Below are 10470 nucleotides of genomic sequence, written 5' to 3'. Positions count from 1 at the left end.
CGTAGCTTCTTTGAATTCTGCAAACAGTTCCTTGTCTGAACAAAAGTGCTTAGTTGCACCTGTATCAACAATCCATTCAGTTTTATTATCAACTAAATTAATTTCAGAAATTACTGCAGCAATAATTTCATTAGTATCTTCTGCAACATGAGCTTGATTCTTTGTTTGATCCGGTTTCTGGCCATTGCTTGTAACATCCTTACGGTTGTAGCATTGCCAAGCCTTATGGCCTGACTTACCACAAACATAACAACCACCAGATCCTTTCTCTGACTTCCCATTTTTCTTGAAGTCTCCACCTTTCTTGCCTTGAACACCAAGTTGTTTTGAATTCTGATTCTTCTTCTTGAAGTTTCCAGAATTCTTGTTTTGTTTATTAAACCTGTCAGATTTTGGGAAAGAAGATTCCACAATGTTAGCTTTAACAGAAAGTTCATAAGGAGAAGAATCCTTATCCTTCAACCGGTTGGCTTCTTCGATCTTCATGTGGCTGACCAATTCTTCAAGGGACATATCTTTCTTCTTGTGCTTGAGATGATTGCGGTAATTGGACCATGAATCAGGGAGCTTCTCGATCAGAACATTGGCTTGCAGCACTTCACACATCTTCATACCTTCTGCCAGAATGTCAGCAACCAGATTCTCGTACTCATGGACTTGATCCATGATTGGCTTGTCATCAACGATCTTGAACTGTAGCCACTTTCCCGTAGCATACTTCTTTTTTCCAGCATCATCTGTACCATATTTCTTTTCCAAGGTCTCCCAAACAGATTTAGCAGATTTGTTATTGATGAAAAGATCAAAAAGAGAGTTACCCATATGACTGAGAAGGTGACCTCTAACGAACTTGTTGTGCTTCTCATACTTGGCGATCTGTTCATCAACATTTGGTATGGCAGCATCAGATGTCTCGGTGAGAGGACGTTGAGGACAATCTTGAACCAGAACATAGTCAACCTCCAATTGTTCGAAAAAGATCAGTAATTTTTGTGCCCATCGTTTGTAATTGGTACCACCAAGAGGTTCCAATTTGGAGAGATCAGGAAGAGTTTTGATTAGAGAAGAATCCATAATCAGATTTCACAGTTGGAAAAAATTTTGCTTCTAAATTGTAGGAAATGAGACTGTAAAATCCGAAAATGTTAATAAAATGTGGGCCGAATATTTGATGTAAATAAAGCTGTGACGTGTTACGAAACACTGTCTTATGAGCAAAATTCGCCCCGACTATGGTGCAATCGGAAAAGGCGTTGCCCCCCAAGATTTTACACAGCGTCTCTCCAAAATGTGCACTCAACTAAGGAGAAACATGGAACTCACAATAATGCTCAGAATAGGAGTAGAGAGAGTTTGATTTTCGGTGTGCTTTCAAAACTGATCCCCAAACAGATTATAAAGCCACTAAGATTTTGTAACCGAAAATTAACATTTAATTGGGTAATTAAAACACCTGTAACCGCTGATCAGAATTGATCATGTAATAAAACTTTTGATAACTGAAAATCAGAATTGATTTGAGTAATTAAAACGGAAGCGAAAATCAAGGGACGTAATAAATACGACCGTTACGATTGTGGAGTGAGCTACGTAACTGACCGGCCTCATAAAGACTGGACCGTCAGCTACGACTTGGCCCAAAAAGGAGGCCCCACCACACCGCGCACGTGCCACGAACCGAACCGGCCGGACGGGCGGCGGCGGCGCGCGTGGGGATTCCCCCTTCTAGCCCACAACACTTGGGGAAGTACTTCAAAGTATAAACATTACTTCCCTATATTTAAACAAAGGGAAAAGCTTGTTTTCTTTCCATGTGGGACAAAGTCATTTTCTTTAAATACTCCACTTGAAAAGCCTCCTTTTCATTTCTACCAATGTGGGACATTTTCACAATATGGTAATACTCTTTCTTTGCATTATTTCCAACAACTATATGTGTACAATATTTACTATATTATTATATTAGTTATTTATGTTTGGTAATAGTAACTCTATTTTTTTTATAGTTACTATGTAATTGTTTCATATCTATATATTAAATACCTGACTTAGGTTATATAATATTGATTTATTTCAGGTTTAATTTTGATACACAATGTTCAGGAGAAACGTTGTGCAAATTAATGAAAGACTTCACACCCCAGCAAAAGGCAGTTGTGGAAGAGATAAGCTTTGGGGGTATTGGTACACCTGCAACTACACCGAAAAAATACGCAAATGTTTTGATGGAGTGGGTTTTTTGTTCACAATCAGTGATTCCAAGCAGTTTGAAATCACTGATTATGATGTGTATGATACGTTTATGCTCCCCCTTTCTAAGCTGGAGGTTGAAGGGGTTAAACGTGACTTGGAGTTGAAAGTTAAGTGGCGAAGGGAGTTTGGTTTTGAAGACATAAATGCTCAAATTCCTGTGAGGCTGTTTGAGGAAAAAATCAAGCTGTTGGTAGAGGATGGTGATATGTTTAAACAACTATTTGTTTTTGTTGCTTTTCCTACATTTCTGACTCCTACATCAAATAGGAGTATATATTTACATAATGGTTACTATATTTATAATATAGTAACTATATTCTTATTATAGTTGTTGTACTCTTTTATTAGGTTTTCCTAATATGTTTCATATTTTAATTTATGTACTTTGTTTTTTAGGATTTTCAAGGTTAGTGGTTGTTGATGAAGAGAGATTTGGATGACATTTCAGCCATCCATGCCGAAGAGCTGTTCAAAATAAGGGTTGTGATGCAGAACAACAGTAATGATATTATGGAATCTGCCACTTATCAAAAGCTGGTTGATAAGGTAGTGGAGATTCATCAAATGGTGAAGATGTTAGGTTATGACAAATATAAAACATATATTTCATGCGAAAAAACCATAAAGCCAGGAATCCAAATTAATTTCCACATAGTCAATTAGCATAATTCAGGATACATACATGTGACGCGTGCCTTCTCTAGCTGCTCCCGAACCGAACAAGAACAAGTTTAGGACTCCAAATGTCGCCCCTCCGTAGATAGTCCACAACACGTTCGGATCCGCCTTAGATTCAATTAACTAGAATATTATCTAAGGTTTTATGTTATTCGAAAACTTAATTATATTGGCAAATTATTAAGTTAGTTTAAACTTAAACTATATGAATACTTGTGATTGTTGTATATAAATTGTGATTATGTATCACCTATTTATAGGGAGGAAATATCGGACTTAGATTTCCACTAGGATTCAATTTACTAATTCGATTAGAATTCTAGCTAAATTAATCTATTGGATTTTAGTGTTTAATCAAACAACTAACTCTTGTGGAATTAGGAAAACAATTAATCGGATAATCCTAAGAGACTAAGGATTCGTAGCGTTGCACGAACACACACACACACAGTCCACGAGGGGCGCGATGTGCGCGGCTCGGCCCAGCAGCGCTGGCAGCACGCGGCCCATTGCTTGGGCGTTGTTGTTGGCCTGCTTTGATTTAGTCGGCTGAGCCTGGCCTTGTTCCTTGCTCGGCTGGGCCTGCCTTGCTCGGCTGAGTTCACATAGTGAAAGGTTGATTTTTCTACCGGAAAAGGTCAAATTTGGTGGAGTTATATATTTCCATATTGGTGGTTTGCCACATAAAAATACCTTGGTGCTTGCCACAAAATGAAACAATTCGGGACAATACAATATTCGTGTTTTGATAAGGTAAGATGTTGCATACTATCTAAGAAAAACCATCAATCCAGCAGTGGTAGAAATTAATGAATCAAATTAATTATGACCTTGGAGTATTGTTCTGAGCTTTAATTTCTACATTATGGCCTTATGGATGTGCTTTTCACTTCATGAATTACATGTTCTTTTCTTGCCCCAGTCATTGAATTTGTGCAAGCTTAATTGAATCTATTAGTTTCTTTTGGAATTAGATGTTGTTTTTGAAGATTTATCTTTCATTTGTCCGTGTTATATTAGACCTTAATTATTTCATTTGCACAGCCACACATATGTTTTCCCTTTCTATGACTATTGTAATTCTATTTGAAAATACTATGTGTAGTAATAGTGGTGAATTATGATGTACGAAGTACCAACTTATTTCCATTTCCCTTGGAAAAATATCCCCTCTAAATATCTGCATGTATTCTATCATGAATACACTGGACTTAATGGTATTTTCAAATAGAATTACAATAGTCATAGAAAAGGAAAGGGGATTTTTATTCGTCGCCCCATTTCGTTAAAATCGCCCCAATTATTTGTGTGAAAGTACATTTTTGCCCTTTAAATTCATTTCACCCCTTCCCCCTTTTTCACCACCCATCTCTTGTTAGGTTATGATACATATGACAATTCATAAATCATGCGGAAAAACCATAAAGCCAGGAAAGCATATTATATTCACATAATCATTTAGCATAGAATTGATGCATACATGTTGTAGCGTGCCTTCCCAGGCTGCACCCGAACCGAACAAGAACAAGTCTTTAGGAATCCAAATGTCGTCCCTCCGTAGATAGTCCACAGTACGTCCGGATCCGCCTCAAGTTAGACCAACTAGAATCGCCCTTAAGGTTACTAGGAATTTCGGCTAGTGTTTGCAAGTGTATGGTTAATTTTATTTCAAAAACTTACCCTTTGAATACTTCAATCGTTCCTGCAAATAATGACCCTAGGCCCTTATTTATAGAGGTATGGAAAAGGAACTGGAATCTTATTAGGATACTAATTAGTTAAACTAGAATCCTAGTAGGACTCTAACTAATTAATTTTATCCTTTTAGGATTAGGAATTTAATCATCAAACAAATCCTACACAATTTAGGTTTCGTATGTGAACACAAACTCTACACGAGCATGACCCACGAGCGTGCAGTCCATGCCCGCGCACATCCCACACGGCCGCTCGGCCCACGCGAGCCGCAAGCCCACGCGAGCAGCAGCACATCTCGCAGCCTATCGCTGCGCGCGCTGCGCGCGCTGCCATGGCCTGCTGGGCCTGGCGTGGCCTTGGCTGTTCGTGTGGCGCGCTTGGCTTGCTGGGCGATGGCCTGGCTTCGTGCTGGGCCCTCGTCTGGCAGGCCTCGTCCGATGCTTATTCGTACGATACGCTTCCGATTAAATTCCCGGTTCCGGAATTCATTTCCGATACGAACAATATTTAATATTTCCGATTCCGGAATCAATTTCCGTTTCGAACAAATATTTAATATTTCCGTTTCTGGAATTATTTTCCGATTCCGATAATATTTCCGATTCTGACAATATTTCCGTTTCCGGCAATATTTCCGTTTCCGGCAATATTTCCGATTCCGGCAATATTTCCATTTCCGATAATATTTTCCGATACGTACCATGTTTCCGTTTCCGGCAACATCTACGACTTGGATAATATTTATATTTCCGATACGATCCATATTTCCGTTTCCGGCAATATCATCATTTCCGGAGTATTCATTTCTTGCTTGTGACGATCTCAGCTCCCACTGAAACCAAGATCCGTCGATTCCGAATATCCATAGATAGAGTATTTAATGCCATTAAATACTTGATCCGTTTACGTACTATTTGTGTGACCCTACGGGTTCAGTCAAGAGTAAGCTGTGGATTAATATCATTAATTCCACTTGAACTGAAGCGGCCTCTAGCTAGGCATTCAGCTCACTTGATCTGACTGAATTATTAACTTGTTAATTAATACTGAACCGCACTTATTAGACTTAACATAGAATGCATACTTGGACCAAGGGCATCATTTCCTTCAGTCTCCCACTTGTCCTTGGGGACAGTGTGCATTTCCTAATTCCTTTGTCGCTCGATGCTTGCTCTTGAACATAAGGTAAGAGTTGTCATCCTTATTATGTCCAGAGGTGTTACTCGGTTTCAGAGTTCAACTGATCAAATAAACAGATAATCATAGCCTATGATTCATCCGAGCACGGCCATGCATTTCACAGTTTCTAGCTCTCCGAGTGGCCTTGTACAACTTTTAAGCATCCCATTCCGATTTATGGGAGGATAATCCCAATCTTGCGATCTTGAGATTAGACTTCGTTTGATAGGTGATTACCTGAGCGTTGCCTTTATAGCCTCCTTTTACGGTGCGACGGTTGGTAAACGTCAAAGCAACCAGTTCTCAAACAAGTAATCTCAAATCACTCAGGTATTGAGGATTTAGTGTCTAATAATTTTAATGAAATTTACTTATGACAGATTTTCATCTCTTACAGTAAAGTTTCATAGGTCTTGTCCGATACTAGTCTTCCCAAAGTAAGTATCTATGCAAATGATTATGACATTGCCATGTCCACATAGTTCAAGAAACAGAACTACTAGTCATCTTGCATTCTAATCGTCTAACGTTTTCTATGCGTCCAATTTTATAGAAAACTTCGACTAGGGACCATTTTCAACCTTTGACATTCAAGTTCACTTGATAGACATTTCTTAGTCACAGGACTGGTCCTGACAGTCTATCTTGAATATATCGCCAAATAGAAGGGACTCATCATTTAATAAACCACAGATTAAATGGAAAAATGAATTCTCTTCATTTATTGTGAATGATTAACCAATAATGTTTTACAAAGATTTAAACTCTAAAACTTTAAAACATTAAACAAGGATATCAAAGCCATTCTCCAATATGCTTGATTCCCATAGCAGCAGTGTGCGAGTTGTGCTTCGCCTGTGGCAGAGGTTTAGTCAATGGATCTGATATGTTGTCATCAGTTCCAATTTTGCTTATTTCGACTTCCTTTCTTTCAACGAACTCTCGTAGAAGGTGAAATCTACGAAGTACATGCTTGACTCTCTGGTGGTGTCTAGGCTCCTTTGCCTGTGCAATAGCTCCGTTATTATCACAATACAGGGCTATTGGTCCTTTAATGGAGGGGACTACACCAAGTTCACCTATGAACTTCCTTAGCCATATAGCTTCCTTTGCTGCTTCATGTGCAGCAATGTACTCCGCTTCAGTTGTAGAATCCGCAATGGTGCTTTGCTTAGCACTTTTCCAGCTTACTGCACCTCCGTTGAGGCAGAAGACAAACCCAGACTGTGATCTGAAATCATCTTTGTCGGTTTGGAAACTTGCGTCAGTATAACCTTTAACAATTAATTCATCATCTCCACCATAGACCAGGAAGTCATCTTTGTGCCTTTTCAGGTACTTCAGAATATTCTTGGCAGCAGTCCAATGCGCCTCTCCTGGGTCTGACTGGTATCTGCTCGTAGCACTGAGTGCGTACGCAACATCCGGGCGTGTACATATTTTAGCATACATTATTGAACCAATCAATGATGCATATGGAATCCCATTCATTCGTCTACGCTCATCAAGTGTTTTTGGGCACTGAGTCTTGCTTAGAGTTATTCCATGAGACATAGGTAGGTAGCCTCGCTTGGAGTCTGCCATCTTGAACCTATCAAGCACCTTATTGATATAAGTGCTTTGACTAAGTCCAATCATCTATTTAGATCTATCTCTGTAAATCTTGATGCCCAATATGTACTGTGCTTCTCCTAGATCTTTCATCGAAAAACATTTCCCAAGCCAAATCTTGACAGAGTTCAACATAGGAATGTCATTTCCGATAAGTAATATGTCGTCGACATATAATACTAGGAAAGCAATTTTGCTCCCACTGACCTTCTTGTATACACAAGATTCGTCTGCGTTCTTGATGAAACCAAAGTCACTGACTGCTTCATCAAAACGTATATTCCAGCTCCTGGATGCCTGCTTCAATCCGTAGATTGACTTCTTTAGCTTGCATACCTTTTTAGCATTCTTTGGATCCTCAAAACCTTCAGGCTGTGTCATAAACACAGTTTCTGTTAAAACGCCGTTTAAGAAAGCAGTTTTGACATCCATCTGCCATATTTCGTAATCGTAATATGCAGCGATTGCTAACATTATCCGAATAGACTTTAGCATTGCAACTGGTGAAAAGGTTTCATCGTAATCCACACCGTGGACTTGCCTGTAACCTTTTGCAACCAATCTAGCTTTGAAAACTTCAAGTTTCCCATCCTTGTCCTTTTTCAGTTTGAAAACCCATTTGCTTCCAATGGCTTGGTAGCCATCTGGCAAATCGACCAAATCCCATACTTGGTTTTCAGACATGGAGTCTAATTCAGATTGCATGGCTTCTTGCCATTGCTTGGAGCTAGGGCTCGTCATAGCTTGTTTGTAAGTCGCAGGTTCATCACTTTCAAGTAATAGAACGTCATAGCTCTCGTTCGTCAAAATACCTAAGTACCTTTCCGGTTGCGATCTACGCGGGGTAACATTTCTAGATTGACCATGATTCTCACCAGATTCTTCTAAAGATCTTTGAGTTTCATCCTGAATGTCATCTTGAGCATTCTCTAGAGTTTGTTGTTCGACTCGAATTTCTTCGAGGTCTACTTTTCTCCCACTTGTCATTTTGGAAATGTGATCTTTCTCCAAAAAGACACCATCTCGAGCAACAAACACCTTGTTCTCAGATGTATTGTAGAAGTAATACCCCTTTGTTTCCTTTGGATAGCCCCCAAGGATACATTTGTCAGATTTTGGATGAAGTTTGTCTGAAATTAATCGTTTGACGTATACTTCACATCCCCAAATCTTAAGAAAAGACACATTTGGAGGCTTTCCAAACCATAACTCATATGGAGTCTTTTCGACAACTTTAGACGGAGCTCTATTTATAGTGAGTGCAGCTGTATTTAGTGCATGTCCCCAAAATTCTAATGGAAGTTTGGCCTGACCCATCTTTGACCTGACCATGTCTAGCAAGGTTCTGTTCCTCCGTTCCGACACACCGTTCCATTGTGGTGTTCCAGGAGGAGTCAATTCTGATAGAATTCCACATTCTTTCAGATGGTCATCAAATTCATAGCTCAGATATTCACCGCCTCTGTCAGACCGCAGTGCCTTAATCTTCTTGCCTAATTGATTCTCTACTTCACTCTGAAATTCCTTGAATTTGTTAAAGGATTCAGACTTATGCTTCATTAGGTAGATATAACCATATCTACTGAAGTCATCAGTGAAAGTGATAAAGTAGCTGAAACCACCTCTAGCATTTGTACTCATTGGTCCACATACATCTGTATGGATTAAACCCAATAGTTCATTTGCTCTTTCTCCAACTTTAGAGAAAGGTTGCTTTGTCATTTTGCCAAGTAAACATGATTCGCATTTACCATAATCCTCTAAGTCAAATGGTTCTAGAATTCCTTCCTTTTGAAGTCTTTCTAAGCGTTTCAAGTTTATATGGCCTAATCGACAATGCCACAGATAGGTGAGATCTGAATCATCCTTTTTGGCCTTTTTTGTATTTATGTTATATACTTGTTTGTCGTGATCTAATAAATAAAGTCCATTGACTAATCTAGCAGATCCATAAAATATCTCTTTAAAATAAAACGAACAACTATTGTCTTTTATTAAAAAGGAAAATCCCTTAGCATCTAAGCAAGAAACAGAAATGATGTTTTTAGTAAGACTTGGAACATGGAAACACTCTTCCAGTTCCAAAACTAGCCCGGAGGGCAACGACAAATAATAAGTTCCTACAGCTAATGCAGCAATCCGTGCTCCATTTCCCACTCGTAGGTCGACTTCACCCTTGCTTAACTTTCTACTTCTTCTTAGTCCCTGTGGATTGGAACATAAGTGTGAACCACAACCTGTATCTAATACCCAAGAAGTTGAATTAGCAAGTATACAGTCTATAACGAAAATACCTGAAGATGGAACGACTGTTCCGTTCTTCTGATCTTCCTTTAGCTTCAAGCAATCTCTCTTCCAATGCCCCTTCTTCTTGCAGTAGAAGCATTCGGATTCAGAAGTGGGTTGACTGACCTTCCTCTTTACAGATTTGGCGCCAGTTTGCTTAGTTGGGCTGGCCTTGTTTCCACCTTTCTTAGCATTCCTCTTCTTTCCAGATTTCTTAAACTTGCCCCCACGCACCATAAGCACATCATGCTTATCACTTTTGAGCGTCTTTTCAGCGGTCTTCAGCATACCGTGAAGCTCAGTGAGCGTTTTGTCCAGACTATTCATACTGTAGTTTAGTTTGAACTGATCATACCCGCTATGAAGAGAATGGAGGATGGTGTCTATAGCCATTTCCTGAGAAAATTGCTGATCCAGCCGACTCATATTCTCAATGAGTCCAATCATTTTGAGAACATGTGGACTTACGGGCTCGCCTTTCTTAAGCTTGGTCTCAAGAATTTGCCTATGAGTCTCGAATCTTTCGACTCGAGCCAGATCTTGGAACATGTTCTTCAACTCACTGATGATTGTGAAAGCATCTGAGTTGATGAACGTTTTCTGCACATCTGCACTCATGGTGGCGAGCATTAGACATTTCACATCCTTGTTGGCATCAATCCAACGATTGAGGGCTGCCTGAGTGACCCCGTCGCCTGCGGCTTCGGCCATCGCCTCTTCTAGGACATACTCCTTTTCTTCCTGCATAAGAACTATTTGCAAGTT

This window comes from Spinacia oleracea, chromosome 1 (assembly GCF_020520425.1).
Source record: "Spinacia oleracea cultivar Varoflay chromosome 1, BTI_SOV_V1, whole genome shotgun sequence".
Taxonomy (NCBI): Eukaryota; Viridiplantae; Streptophyta; class Magnoliopsida; order Caryophyllales; family Amaranthaceae; genus Spinacia; species Spinacia oleracea.
This window is presented reverse-complemented; position numbering follows the sequence as displayed.